Source organism: Zonotrichia albicollis, chromosome 1 (assembly GCF_047830755.1).
Source record: "Zonotrichia albicollis isolate bZonAlb1 chromosome 1, bZonAlb1.hap1, whole genome shotgun sequence".
NCBI lineage: Eukaryota > Metazoa > Chordata > Aves > Passeriformes > Passerellidae > Zonotrichia > Zonotrichia albicollis.
In genome coordinates, this window is record NC_133819.1 from 31716978 (window position 1) to 31732558 (window position 15581).

Genomic DNA, 15581 nt, shown 5'->3' on the forward strand with positions numbered 1-15581 from the left:
CAGTGAGCGTAACTTCAGAAAGCAGCTGTCCTCCCACCGGCCGTGGAAGAGGCGGCTGCTGCTCTCATGGCCTGAAGTTTAACTAAGAGCTGCCCAAATGGAACCGCTGTCGGCGCATTGCTTCCTCCTGAGCCCCTTGTCCTTGTGTCCCCGCAGCAGCGAGAGCAGGATCTGGTGGGACCTGTCCCAGTGGTTGTTCTGCATCCCCGAGTGGGAGCCGGACATTTGTGTTCTGGTTTATGTCTAACAACTCCCACCGGACGCACTGTCCTGTCATCCCCAGGGCGCGCCGGGGATCAGGTACGGGCAGGCAACAAACAGTTAATTTTTGGCACTTTTCTACACATTTGCGGAGAGAGATGCTGAGACGGGGATTCGTATTTCACACGTTCCCGGCGGCGCGGGGGAGGATGCACCAGCGCTGCTGCGTAGGGACTCGGCGCTGCGAGCGGTCCGGAATTCCCTCAGACCCCGCCGCCCCTCCCGCGCGGGCTCCGTCCAGCGGGGACACCGGGCCGGCTCCGCTCCGCCGCCGAGCGAGCAGCGCCGTGCCCCGGCTGCGGCAGCGGGAAGGGCCCGGGGAAGCCACCCCCAGGGAGACGGGAACGCGGTGAGCGGGGGAACGGGACGGGGCGGCGACGGGTTGTGTATGGGGCAATAAATGTTCGAGCCGGCGGCAGTGGAGTCGAGTCCCGGGCCCCAGCGCAGCTCCCGAGGCGGCCCCGGCAGCGGCAGGTGAGGGGGACCGGCCCCGAGCCCCCTGTCCCGGCCGAGCCTACTTTCCCTGGCCGAGTCCCCTTTTCCTCAGCCGAGCCCCCTGTCCCCGGCCGAGCCCCTTTTTCCCAGCCGAGTCTCCTTTCCCTGGCCGAGCTCCCTTTTCTCCAGCCGAGCCCCCTTTCCCAGCCGATTCCCCCTTTCCCCAGCCGATTCCCCGTTTCCCGGGCGAGCCCCCTTCCCCAGCCAAGCCCCCTTTCCCCAGCCGATTCCCGTTTCCCCAGCAGAACGCCCTTTCCCAGCCGAGCCTCCTTTCCCTGCGCCGCGGTCCCTCGGGAAGCTCCGGCCGGAGCGCCGGCGGCCGCCGCGGGTGCCTCCTGCCGGCCCATTGGGGCTTTTCGCAGGGAATTTCAGGGCGTTCTTCCCCCCTCTCCCGAGGTGGGTAGTGGGGAAATGCAGCGGGTTTGTGCTTCTTCTTTTCAGTTCCGAAGGGTTTGTTATTTTGAAACCTGAAGAGCGACCAGCAACCAAGGCAGTGAGAGTGTGGTCTCTCGACGGAATATAGTATCAGCCTGAAACAAAAAAAGTTGTCTGATAGGTTTTTTTTGAGGAAACAAGGGTTGGACAAAATCTCAGACTGATTCCACAGCCTTGGTTTGACCAACAGAACAGGTTCAAAAATTAATTCTTGATGCATCTTTTCTTTGCATCACCATGAGGCTCAAAGTGTATCTTTTGTCCAGTAAGTTGGATGCATTTTAGAATAGCTAAGTTAATAGTTAATAAATTCTTAATAGTTTAAGAATAGTGTCAGTCTTTTTCCTGACCTCTTCTGCCTTGACTGTGAATGGTTTTGAAGATCTTCTTGCCACTTACTTTGATAAAGGTCACTAAAGATTTTTCTGCTGTACTGCCTCTGTGACATCTGTGTTGAGAACTAGAACTACAAGAACTGTATAAAACTTGGTCCCAGTTAAAATATTTGTAGCAAAGGAGTTGTTTTCATGACTGTAGTGTCCAACAGGAAAGTCTGTGAACACTTCAGCTGTGCAAAACACAGCTCCCCTTCTCCCTCCCATCCTTCTACCGATGGAGCCATGCTTATGCTATGGCAGCAATTGCTGATATTTCTTACCTCCAGTTTCTGACCTTTGCCACAAGCAGGCTGACCTTCTCTCAGGGATTACTCCTCTGCTGGGGATCTGTCTCTGTCCTCTCAGCCCTCTGCCCTTTACCATTCAGTGGGCTACCAGCTCATTTTAGGAGTCACTTAATGCTGTACATGCTTGTTGGTGTCACAGAATCAGCCAATTTCTTGTTGGTATCATCCCAGACAGCACTCAGTTTAGCCTGTACTCAGTAAAGGCTGTTAACTCTTTCAGGTAGGCTAAAAGCATTTTGATTCAATGAAAATTTCAGTTCTGTATTTCTGAGCAAGCAGAGAAAATTCACAGTAACTTGCAGAGCTGCCAAGCCATGAAATACAGAGCCCTGGCAAAGATTCTGAAGAGTTAGTTTATTTTTGGTCATGAAGACACAATTTATGATAAAAATTATGCTGCCAAATATTTTTCTAGCTCCCTAGAAAACTTAAGGAATCTAACTTAAGGAATCAAGTATATACAGTTGATTCCTTAAGGAATCAACTTAAGGATTCTAACTTAAGGAATCAAGTATATACAGTTGAACAGAATTAGGTCTGTGAGAATCTTGTCTCATCTCCTAAATGCAACTTGCTGGTATCTGGAAGGAGGACCCTGATTCTGTATCTGTTACCTACCAATAAGGCTCTCTGGAAGATAAAACTATATGGATTTTTGGCAGCGAGGAGATGACTAAATGCAATTATGTATATTAAAATATGGCACTGATGAAAGGTGTTATGGCATATCCAGGGATGATTTTCAAAAGATGGTGTGTATGATCATATTTCCAAGCCCAGAGGCTTGGGAAAGGTCAGTGAATATCCATAGGGAAGCTGGAAAAGCAAGTTTAGGAGGAAGAACAAGGAATATGTATGTTTGTGTAGTATAGGTGTTCTAGAAAATTTTTCTGGATTTGAAACTTTCCTATTTACGTATCATGTTTTCCTCACTCTGTCCAAAAAAAACATGCTGAGGTTCTGGCTTCTATTATGCATCAGTTGTTGGAGAGCTCTTATGGGCAGCTGAATCCTCTTCATCTTTTGTCTGTCTTAACAGATTTACTTTTTTTTACTTTATATTTACTTAGTGGTATTGTCAAACCAATAACCTGTATCTCACTTGATTTGGGTGCCACATGAGGTGATGCAGAAAGCTGTCTGTGCTGTGAGGAACACCACAGAGTGCCTTGGGATGGAGAACAGCAGAAAAGACCTTCAGTTTGGCGAGCTGGCTCAAACACTTCTCCAGCACGCAGTGGCTTTCATAGAAGAGGTTTTTATATCTGAATACTTATGATAAAGCAGAAAAAAAAAGAAAATAAAAAGACAATTATATTTTGACTGGTATCAGAGACAACTGATGCAAAATAGCTCTTATGAAAGTGCCTCTTTTAAAAAAAAGTAGCTATCCCATTTCTAATATAATCATCAGAGGTGACTTGTTGCTGGAGGCTTAGTTCTGTCTAGCATGTCGCTCTTCCTTTCTTTCTGTTTTTTTTGCATAATGGATGTGACTGCTGTCATCTGAATTGTTTACTGCATGAAAGATATATTCTTCTTTGTGCTCCAGTCTCCAGAGCCATCCCCAGCCGAGCGCAAGGTGATGTACTTTTTGTCCAGTGCACGTCATGGTGAGGGATGAGTCACTTCCCCTGTGGGCAGCGATGACTGACTGCCTCTGCTGCCTGTGGAGCTGCCACACCAGAGCTGGGCACACGAGGAGTCACCACCTCCAATCAGCTCTCTGATGACGACACGATGTAAAAGCAGTTTATTAAGCTGCAAGATGAAAGACTTTTACAGCTCATAAAGGAGGAAAGCTCATAAGAAGGTAATAATAGAAGGAATATTTAATTTTGCATGAGTCTGACTAGAATTGTGCTGCTTCTGAAGTGTAAATCGGAAGAGATTTGTATACAAGATTTCACAATGTGTCACATTAGAATTATTAGGATTAAACTATAAAAACAATTTCTTGTATAAGATTTTCTTAAAGAAAAGCATCTTCTTTTAGTGTACATGTCATAAATCTCTTTAGAAATCTCTTGCTTTATTAACAATATTTAGAAGACACTTAGAATTAGCACTAAGTAGAAAATGTTCAGGGTATTTTTTTTTGTTGTAAATGTTCTGGGACTAACATGAAGTATTTAGTTTTCAACTTTTCAACTGAGTCTGCATGAACACTTTGAAGAAAAAGGAGTGAGAGACTGAAACCAGACCAGACTCCTACCTTTGCAACAAAATTTCACTTAAAATGGCTTTGGAAACTCTGCATTATAGCAACAGTGGATTTACACTCATTACGAAAAGGCAACATCATGGATTAAAGGTTTTGTACTGTTCTTTCTTGCCCCCGAGTCATGCCTCTGGTCCTCATCTTGACTTTTTGGGTTTCTTTTCCAAAATTTTGAGAAGGTTTGACTCATCAAAGTAACATGTTTTTAAATGTGAATACTCCAGTCCCATGGAAAATTTTCTGATGTACGAATACAGGTCCAAATTTTGGCTGGAGGGTGAAGAATGTAGTGATTCATGTCCATAGCTCAGGCTTGGGAAAACCCAAATGTAAGACCAGGGAAGCCAAACAATTTTCACAGAGTTTTTTAATTATCACTTCTGCATTTTTATGGAAGAAAATGAAGTTTCAGAGAGGGAATAAATGTGTGCCATTTATGCTGCAGTATTACAGCATAGTGACAGGAAGATGAGAAGCATTCTTTTTGTCTGCTAGCACTTTGTTAGGAGTGTTCAGGTTTCAGGCTGGTCATTATCTTTTCAGTTTGATCTTGAGAGGCAGCGGTTATGAATAGGGGCAGGGATAGAACCACAACTCCCCCGCCGAGACGGAAATCTCCTCCTGATTGAAGCCCATGACAAAACTCCCATCAACATCAAAGCAGAAAGATTCCAAGCACAGCAACCTGAATGCATCTGAAATCCACACTTGGGCAGCTTGGAAAGGTCAAGGTTTTTTCCAAAGATTAGTAGGAAAAAGAAAAAGACCCAGAGCAAATCATGACAAGCATAAAGAGAAGAGGAAGCTGACGACTAAGTTCACAGTTCATTGCTGAATCTGTACTTATTAAGGAAGCTAATTTTTGTGACAACTGATACAGGCATTCAGCTGGCTTAGGTGTTTCTGCTTCAAATGAGAATGGGATTACTTTTTTCCTTGGTTTGATGTTAGGGACACGAATATATAAGATTTGGGTGTAACAAGTGGTATCTGTAGCACTATTGTGGTTGTTTTCTTAACCAGCATATTCTGCAAAGGGAAGACAGAAATTCTCAGATTACCCGCTGAAGTTTGTATCTTACAACTTTCAATTTCCATGTGTTTGTGTTATTTTAAAAAACAAAGCAAAACAAAATATTTGTAATCACAAAGTGCTTAAAAATTAATTTTAAAATATTTTTCAACTTTTTGCAAAGGAGAAACTAAAAGAGAAATAAAAGGTTTTGTCATGAATTTACTGCTCGCTCAGTATATACAAAAGGAGTTTAATTCATAACTTTGGTATTTAAATCCAGTAGTTACATGTCATAACATGGCTTTAGTGTTCAAAAACAGAAAAATAACCCCTCCTAATGACATTTTTGCTCCTTTTTTCCATACTGGAGCAAATCCAAACCCTATCAGATTTATGAAGGCCGTGAAGGTTAAGGAGTTTATTGTGTTAAGGAAGCATAAATTACTTCATAAAGCCACAAATGAACTCGTTAAATTAATGTCTGCCTTATGAGTCTCCAGGGAGCACACAAGCAGGGTAAGGCATGCCCTCCTCATGGATGAGATGGGAACTGACCAGCATGACAGATGTCAGGAGGCTTTTAGGAGGGAAGGATGGGCTCTGGGAGAGCAGACTTCTGCTGCTCTGGAGCAGCTGCTGGTGCTCAGGGACAGGCTGGGACGGAAACTGAGCTTCAAGGTGCTGGAGAAGCTGTTTGTTACTCTATCAGGCCCTAATAAATTAGATTTTGGGAGAAGGATGATGGTTAAAACAGACCAATAGAAGTGTTGTGGTTTTCATCCTAGCTTCTCCATTTTATTTTTTGCCCACTTGCTTACCTGTTGCTTTGCCATTGTTACTCATTTATGCTGAGATTGCTCTTGTGCTGTTCATGTCTTCACTGTCAAAATAAGCTAAACTGCACCATGAGTTTGTAAGTAATGCAAAAGCAGACTTGCACCACTACTTTTCTTATTGCTTCCTTTTGTGTTATTTTCCAGTTTCTTCTTTGTAAGTCACTGGCACAGAAAGGAATCAGAGGGACACATTATGGATGTAGCAGCACGCCTTTAGCTACACAGTGCCCTAAAACTGAGCTCATAGCAAGGGTTCATCTCCCTGAATTCTGAAACTCAAAGGTTATTTTTCAATTTTGATGTTTGACACTGAAAAATGTTTTAAATGATTTTGGTGCAACGAGTGCTTTTTAAAGTGTAATTATTCTGTCATATTGAAATATGAATTTTCAGGAATTTATATTTTGGGTTTATTAATTTCAAAGGTAAGACTTAAGCATTCTTTAGAGTAATCAAAATTTAGAATCAGTTGAAGCTATGCTTCCAGGGTACAAAATAGCGTTATTCTCTTGAATAGCCATTTAAATGTATTTTCAATAGATTGCCCTTCTCTGTTGCCTTGAGCATTTCATGTGAGCTAAGCTCATATCATAAAAGGCATCTTATTGTTTTTGATGAGACTAACACTAATGTCAAAGGATGGCATCAAAAAGAAGAGTGACACTAATTATTCAGATGTGACTTTCTTACCTGTAGAGACAGCAATAATATGGGCTGTGCTCCAGAGTGCTCACAGCTTAAGCAAACCTAAGATTTGATTTCAGTTTGGGAGTGACTGTGTACAGAGATGATTGATAATCAATTGTTGAATAACTGAGGTTTGTAATCCTGTCACAATAAAAAATGATCTGAAGGCTCTGGCCAGGGTCAGCTCCCTGCTCTGTGTCATGGCAGTGAAGCAGATGTGCCAGGCAGAGTAGTGTAAGTACTAAAAACTCAGCTAAAACTGAGGCAGAACTGATGAGTTGGCTTAAGTGAAAGGGAAAAAATAATCTGTGGAACAGAATGTAAGCTTTAATGCTCCATAAATATTTTATTAAAATGCTTTGCTGTGTATTAATAATTTCTCTATTTGTAAACACTGCCAAAGTGTAATAAAATATAGTATCAATTTCATATTTTAGGTTTATGTTAACTCTCATGTTTATTCAGAAAAACAAATTACCACATAACATTAAGAAATTAAATAGTAGAATGCAGATTTTTTCACTTCTGGAATAACTACAAGGAACCATTCAAAGGATCTTCAGCCAATGATTTTGAGAGGGTGTTTGGGCATGGTGTTGATTAATAAATACAGCTGAAATATGATCTGTGTCTTTATAAACAATCCTTTAGCTCTGTCTTCAGGATTTTTTAAAAATCTTATTCTAGTCAGAACTAAATTCTGAATTTCAGTGGCGTTCATCCTTAAAGAGCTTATAGAAATGGGGAAGAAGGGCTCTGTGCTGTCATGAGTTAGTATTCACTTTGAAATTCAGGGGCTGTTTTTGTATTTTGCAGACAAGGTTCTAATTCCAGGACACTGCTGCATGCAGTTGAATCAATGGTGGTCACAGCAGATTCCTGACACTGTGAGAAATCTTTCTGCTCTTCTGCTGCTGCATGGTCTTCATACGGACCTCCAAACTGAGCTGAACTTCTGCAAAGCAAGAAAAGACAACATTTTATTTAAAAATAAACAAGTAAGAGATTTCAGATATTTCTAAAAGCATCAAGGAGAGCTTTCTTTTGGATTGCCTTTCTCTATGCACTTTGAAAAATGAGGCACCCAAACAACTTTATGTTGTTTTGTTTTTGCAAATAGTTTAGAGTGGTTTCCCAAAGTAAGCAGGGCTTGCATAAATTGCAAAAGAAAGACTGAGTTAAATAGAAGAGGAAGTTAATGTTAAGGGGTTAAACAGCTGTAAGGGATTCTGTTGTTGTCCATCTCTTCTAAATTTCTTCCCATGACATTTCTCACACTCTGGAGAAAATGAGTTTGAGAATGAAGTTTATATTCAGGAAATTATTGCCAAATTTGGCCATGACTCAGACAATGTTGATTAATGATAACAATCATAGCTTGCTACAAGCAAAATAGCTCTTTTAAATTTAAAATAATAGGCAAGGTTACTTACTTTCCAAATTGTTGGGAGCTGTGTTTAGTCCTCTTCTTTTTCCATGCTTGCTATTCACAGTGTTTTGATGCCATGATGCCAGGTGAGTGAGAATTGTGAAGAATCCAGTTCATTCCCCAGTTTTTAAACCTTTCTAAGGATTTCAGCCAGCATTTATCAGTCTTTATTTGGTAGTAGGCTTGGGACATATTTATTCATCAATTCTCTGAGTGTACTTGTAAGCTGTATATTTTTGACAGGCAACCATGATCTTCAACTGTTTTCTTCATCATTTGTAAAATTATAGTTTTAGTGTTGTCTGGGTTAAAAAAAGATTGTTAATATCTTAAAAGCCAAAGAAAGCAGCTGTTACCCAGCATTTCAGGATGTTCTCAAGGAAATAGAAGATGGTAAGGGTTGAGTGAGTGAGACCTATACTTTTTGTTTATGTGTGTCATAAGTCACAACCTACTTGTTGCTCAGGTAGCTTCAAGTAAGGGTTGTAAACCACGTAAGTGCCTAATAAATAAATGTTACTTGATACACAGGATGCTATTTAAAAAGACGTGGACCTAGTCTGTCTTTTAGCTGCTTAATAAACACTAAAATTACATTACAGATACTTTCAAACAGTTTTAGATTATTAAATTGAAGATAAGATGAATAAATAGTTGTCAGATAGGCATCAGACATACAGGCACTGTGAAGTTACATACAAAATAAGCTTCTTGTATAGAAATAAATTCTCTAGAAGCCATATAACCGTTCCAGGATAGGTTGCTGCTCCTTGCTCTGCTTTGTTGGTATAAGTTTGCTGCTTCTTTTCTTACCGCATCTCTTAATAGGTACTTCTGTTTGTGAATTTCAAAATGCTGGTAAGAGCTGCACAAGCCAAGAAAATATAGGCTTTGCAAACAAGCTGTGAATGACCTGCCTTGAGGCATTTTTTGTGGTCAATAAGCTTTCCCCATGCTTCCACTGAAACCAAGTGGACTGCTGGGGGCCTGAGCACTTGTAAACGCTGGCAAGCAAAGGCATTGTGTAGGGTTCACTGTTCTAGAGAATTTTGTTGGTCAGGAAGCAGGACAATTTCACATTATATATGCATGTGTACTATGTTTGATTCTGGGGGTGGGGAAACCCTCTTCTGCAAGTTTACTAAATGATAAACTCTAGAGAACTCATATTGACATTTCTGTATTTGTTGGTACAATATGTGCCACAGGAGAATTAGTACCCAAAAGCTATGGCAGTGTTATGTCAAACAGGTGAATAAATTTCCAATATCACTTTTACTGAGAGGAAGGAACTCTCTTTACTGTGTTGTTTTCTGAATGTTCACTGTACATACAGAAGGTGATACCTGAGTCAGTCTAGCTGGGCAGGTTGAGGATGATCTGGGAGCACTTCAAATGTGAGAATTGTATTATGAGATAATTACGAAAACTAGAAACATTAGACATAAAAATTTTAAAATATAATACATGTTGGAATTTTTGTTTATATATAAATTGAAAAGTAATTTTATGACTGATGCCATGACTACATTTTGAAAAGTAACTTTGAATTTTTTTTCTGTGGTTCATTTATTTACATTCTAGTCTAGATTGTATCTTTCACCAAAAATCTTTTCAAAGAAGAAACCTAAGAAGCATTAGAGTATGTGAAAACAGCTAAAATTACCTGAAAAAGTTTTAAGGATTTATTCTTTAATCACAGAAACATGTTGGAGAGTTACTTTGCCTGTGCCAAGGAATTTAAACCACGGGATTTCACATCTGAGATGTTGTTTTCCAGATTTGATATGTTCCCTAAAAGCTCACTGAAGATTGAGGTATGGCTTATTATCTCTGCTGTTGGATGAATACAGTATCTGAGAAATATCTGGGCTATTCTCAGCCATGCAGACAGCAAGACTCAGGTTTCTAATATCCAGAACACAAAATCACAGTGCATAGAATTAAGAGTGTTGAACAGGATGAGAATGTCACATGCTGTGCAAGGAGCAGACTAGTAAGAGCATTATGAGGAATTGCAAGGGTGATTCCTAAATCCACCACTTAGGGTTTTGGAAGCTGCCTTAGTACAGTGCTGGTCTCCATATGCAGCCCATGGCTTGAGCTTTCTCCTGAGCATGGCACCTGCCTCTAAGGACTAAGGACTCATCTATTTATAGCTATAAAAATTGTAGTGTTTTAAGATAGTCCTTGGATGAGACAGAACATCCTTCATTTCTCTTTTTAAATCTCTGCCTTTAAGCAAGGGAAAATGAAAAATCTGAGGTCAGGAAAGAAATGCAGAATGTTTTCTGCATTATTGTGGTTAGCCAGCTGTGTAGGATGGGAGCAGCCATAGTTTTTGGTTCCTTCTCCTGGGGCTTTTTTATTGTTCTTTACTGAAACTGGAAGCAGTTGTAGTAGGAGACAGAACTGGCAGCTGATTGGAATTACAGAATCATAGAATAGTTTGAGTTTGAATGGAATTTTGAAGGTTACATAGTCCAATTCTCCTGTGATTAGCAGGAACATCTTCAACTAGATCAGGGTGCTCAGAGCCCCATGCAACCTGGTCTTGAGCATTTCCAGGGATGGGGCACGCCCACCTTCTTTGGGCAATCTCTTCAGTGTCTCACCACCCTTATGCTAAAAAAACCTTCTTCCTAATACTCAGTCTAAGTTTACTCTCTTTTAGTGTAAAACCATTATCCCTTGTCCTGCAGCAACAAGCCCTGCTTAAAAGTTTGTCCATATCTTTCTTATAAGTCCCCATTAAGTACTGAAAGGCACTGATAATGTGTCCTCAGAGTCTTCTCTTCTCCAGCCTGAACAATCCCAGTTCTCACAGCCTCTTCTCAGAGGAGAGGTGCTCCATCCCTCTAAGCATCTTTGTGGCCCTCTTCTGGACCCAAGCCCTTCTAGGAAATGTGAGGCCAACTTTTGGGATCTAAGCTGAAAAATTATGTACTTCAGCTCTGCAATTATTGAGACAGTGTGCTGCTCCATGCCACCCCTTAAATTACTGTCTGAGAGCAAGAAAGCCAATCTTACAGCATCTGACAGTGCCCACCAGCACAATCTGTGAAAGGGATTTGAGGCGAATGTGTTGGATCTTGGCTGACTGTCATGAGAACAGGCTGAGGTTCTTTTGGTGGGTGGGGGAGCTGTGGATACTTGGGAAGAGCATCCTGTGCCAGCAGTTTCACAAAGGTGGCAGCTCGTGCCCGTCAGAGACGTCGTGCACAGCCATTGCACGTGAAGTCAGCCCTGTGCCAGGGCTGAGGGGAGTCTGTACGTGACAGTGGTGAGACAAGGGGTCTGCAGTGACCAGGGGACTGCTTGGGGAACTGCTGGCTGGTTTGCTCCTAGGAAGAATAGCTGTTCCGATTTCTAAACATACAAGAGAAAAATTATTTTCATCCCTTTGGGGCATAAAACAATTACTTCATTCGAGTGAAATCAGAGACCATAGAAATTAATTTGGCACTGTTACTAAAGAGGCTAAAGTGTGTTCAATTTTATTCCTCTGGGAAAGATTTAAGTTTAATTTTCATAGCAGCATTTTCTGTTACTATAATAAACCATGTGTTTATGCATGAAAGTACGTGTTCAGGGGTGCTTGCTCTTTTTCATCTAGGTCTTTTTTAACTCAATCGGCTGAAGTTGAAATGGAGTTAAATGGGTATGCTCCATGGGGCAATTAATTTCCACTTGTGTTTTAATTCTGGAAGTGAATCAACCAGGATGAAGCCTTGCTGGAAAAATCTGTTGCTCCTTCACCTTTTCATTCATAGAAATTACTTAAGATAGCACAGGCTTAACTGCTCATTCTGCTAAACCAGAAGGGAAAAGATCAAATTGCAAAGACTATCTCAAGCATAGGTTTGTTACTGACATTTTTGTAGGGGTTAATTAATTTTTATTCATTTGATCGAGGAAATTTCCATCATTATGTTGCAATTTCAAAAACTGAAAAAACTGTTTTTGAGTGGACTCAAGGGGCATAGTTCAAGTGAGCAGAATTACTGAATAGTTTCTGGAAAGCTCTTCAGAAAGATAATATACAATCCTTTAGGTTACAGCAATATGTTAACATTGTACCATTGTACCATTATTTCCTTATTTATTCAAAGTATCTGTAAACTTGGAGTTTTGACTCTGGGAATGTTATAGTGCTGAATTGAACTAGAGAGGCATGAGACAGGCTTTCAATGCAGCTGGGTACAGTGTCTACCATTTGTTCTTTAAAACAGAAATTAATTTTCTTAAGGTTAGATTTGTAGATGCATTTTCCTGATCAGGTGTCACGTGTGGAGACACATTCAGATGGCTTTTGCCAAAGATTTTGAGTGAATAAACTAAATTTTAGTGAATAAAATAAATTTGGATAAAGTAAAACAAAATATCCCAGCAACATTGCCCAAAATCTAAAAAGAAAAAAAAATATAAAAGGTCAATTTTTCACATATAATATTTAGAACTGTCAGTTCTGTAAGCTTTTTTTCCTGAGTGTTAAGATGCAATTTACATGCAGTTCTGGTGCAGATACAAAATCAGTTGATTCTACTTAAAAGATAGAGAATGTTTTAAAAATATTGGTTTATAGAAGTGTCTTGCAATAAAAGCTAAAATAACACTATGCTTACCAGCAGTCATGGTATATCTTTAAAATAAAGCAGAATATTTATTACTGTACTTTTTAAGACACCTTTTCTTGTAATTTTCAAGATTTTGGTGTTAGTTCATTGTATAAATATCTATGAACTTGTAAAATTAGGTTTTTGGAAGGATTTAATCTCCTTTTAACACAAATTCAAACAAAGAAGTACTCTATCATATTATGTAGTTGGCTTTACTGCCTGCTGGCTAGAGCACTTAGCTGGCAGGAGGGCAGCCAAATTCTGTCTCCTTCGTTTGTACCCTGCAGCTTTGTGGAGCAGGGAGGTATTGATTAAATTCTCCTTGAAGAGGACGCTGGTGAAGCCCAGGTGTGTCCAGCTCCAGGTGCAGATGTAATGGGTGCCCTGGGATGACTCTCTTCTCTACTATCTTGATCCAGAAGAGGATTCTCCTGGCTGTGTCCCTGCCATTTCCCTGTGCTCCTGGCACCTGTGCACCCACAAGGCTGCTGTGTTTGCCCAGATGCACACCATTAGAAGGTGGGCTGTGAGCTCTGCTGGTTCTCCAGGACCTTGGATCTGCTCTGTGGCAATTTTGGCAGTGTGCTAAGGAGAGAGACTGCTGCATGTGTGAGGAATGCTTTTTTTTGGTAAGGTATTATTTAAACAGGCAAAATTTGGGAGCAGACACAAATATTAAAGTTGTTAAAATGATAAATAACAAAAATAATTTGATAAAACATATAATAATGATATTTATAAGGAAGGATTAGCAGAATATAGAGATTTATTGTTCCATTAGATTGGGTAGGAAGTATATTCTCTGTGGGCATACACTGATCATTTTTGCAAGTATGTATCTTAATCTAAGTTATTAAAAACCCAGAAGAATGGTTATAAATGAGATCTAAACCAAATGAATGGCACATGCTTAGTTCATGCAGAAGCCTTGTAAAGTTGTTCATGCCTTTGGACTAAAATCCTGGTACTTTTTTCAAATCCGTGGCACAACTTTTCATGTCTCGGGGTCAGGACTCTCTCTACTGTACTTCTGAATTTCATTGCTCCTGATAAAATCCCTTATGGTTCATGGTAAATTCCTGCTGATCCCTGCACAAAGCTGCCTCAGAAAGGAGAAGTGAATGGCAGCAGTGACCTACTGCTGCCTTTTTTCTCTCTTCTCTGAATCAGCCTTGAATGTGGCATATGTGGATTCAAGACGCCCCTCCTGAGGTCTGTGTGCAGCTTACCCAGTCTTGCTTTTACCTCTAGAGGATTCCCTGCATGCTCAGTATATAAACACAAATTTGGTGACATGCTTGAAAGTCAATTTTAAGCTGCTCTGTAGGGTACAACAATTTGGCCAGATGTAGACTGTAAGAGGGTTTGAATTGATCAGTTTTTGAGGTAATGAGTGCTTCCTTAGTGACTCAGGACAAAAAAAAAACCCTTTAGCACAGTTCTGAATGAGCATTCTGCATTGTAAATTTGCTGACTTTCCAGCCTATTGCCAGGTAAAGCACAGCCAATGAATATCAGTTTTCAAGTTTGAGCCATTCTTCCTCATGCATGCAAATTTAGTGTTGACAGAAGAGGTACAGGTGAAATACCAAGCATCAATTACTGCACTGGTTTTACTGTCACCACTAAAATATTTATTTTGCAGGTTCTTCAGAAACTATTTGCCTTTGGGTTTTACAGTCCTAATCCAGATCTTTATCAGACAATAGCTGTCATCTTACAGTTAATTTATTTGTTAGAAGCTTGAAGGTTCATGCTGTTAAGTGCATGATATATGAATAGAGTCCACATATTTCCAGGAACAAGCCTTACATGCTTCTGGAAAGGCAGGAATGTGTTTGGCTAAAATGTGAGTGGAATTGCCTGAAAACCTGAACAGAGCAATGATCTGGTTTGTGGTATGACTGGGGGGGTCTGATCCCAAAGAGGATCAGAGGATGCTTAGCTTTCAGGGCACAAATGTGGTCTTCTCAGACTTACTGGCTTAAATGGATTCTTGGTGAGTTAAATATGTGCACCTCTAAAAGAAAATATTTTCTAATTTAGCCACAGAACTATACGTAAATTCCTTTATTTGCCTTGGTGAAGTGCAGTAGTTCATCCTGTCATGGGTTTTGTGTATATGAGTAGGCTTGTGCTGTGTATTTAAAAAAACCTCAAACAAAGTCGATGTTAGTTGAGAGATGGATGGAGTTAGAAAGGAAGAAGATTCTTAAATAAGCATGTTAACTTTATATGCCTATTCAGAGATGCTGGGTTTTTATTTTAATGTCCACCATGGCTACTGATACTTCTATTTGTTTATTTATTTTTCAAGTGGCTTGAACCAAAAAGAGATGCAGACAAGCTGCAAAGAAAAAAAATTCTCAGAGGTGATTAATGTTGAACATATTTAGTAAAGTAAAAAGTGTTGCTTTACATGTACATGTTGCATGTTGTTGTTTATGTTGCTAATGGAAAAAAGAAGATGCTGGAGCTCTCCCTTTAGAGCCAAAATGAGCTTGCATTAGTATGCACCTCTATTTTCTGCCCTGCTATTATTTTTCCAAAAGTCCTCATCTGTGAACATGGTTAATTACCTTAAGTATTAATAGAGTACATCTGTGCTGTAGAAAATGACTTGTTCTGTTGCCTGATACATGGTAGCCATGGATTAATATTACCTAATTAAATGTAACAATGATTCAGAGTCAAAAGATACTGTTTACTTAGTGAGTTGACTTCAAGTATTTGAGTAGCTGAAGTCTGATGTGCATAATAACCTTCTTAATGACACTACATAGGCATAATTTGGTTTTGTAAAAACCTGTTGAGAAGATATTTATTTAACAGGAGGGTTAAAAGGATGGAACAGTATCAAAGTAAGGGACAATGTAGATGCCTTATCCCTCTCACTAT

The 15581-nt window shown here is 40.2% G+C and overlaps 1 protein-coding gene across 27 annotated transcripts in view; it reads left to right on the top strand.

Annotated features, from left to right (window-relative positions):
* The first annotated feature begins 205 nt into the window (after nucleotides 1-205).
* The window catches only part of LOC106630213 (dynein axonemal heavy chain 11), a 137465-nt gene continuing 122089 nt past the window's right edge, over nucleotides 206-15581 (top strand). For 6 of the 27 annotated variants that reach the window (XR_012579513.1, XR_012579496.1, XR_012579495.1 and 3 more), the window contains exons 1-3: nucleotides 210-610; nucleotides 3429-3689; nucleotides 7452-7633. The gene's annotated coding sequence lies outside the window, so the exon portion shown is untranslated. Of the gene's footprint in view, nucleotides 611-3428; nucleotides 3690-7451; nucleotides 7634-9766; nucleotides 9882-15581 lie in introns of all 27 variants that reach the window. The other 21 variants (XR_012579490.1, XR_012579514.1, XR_012579508.1 and 18 more) reach the window with 11 other exon arrangements.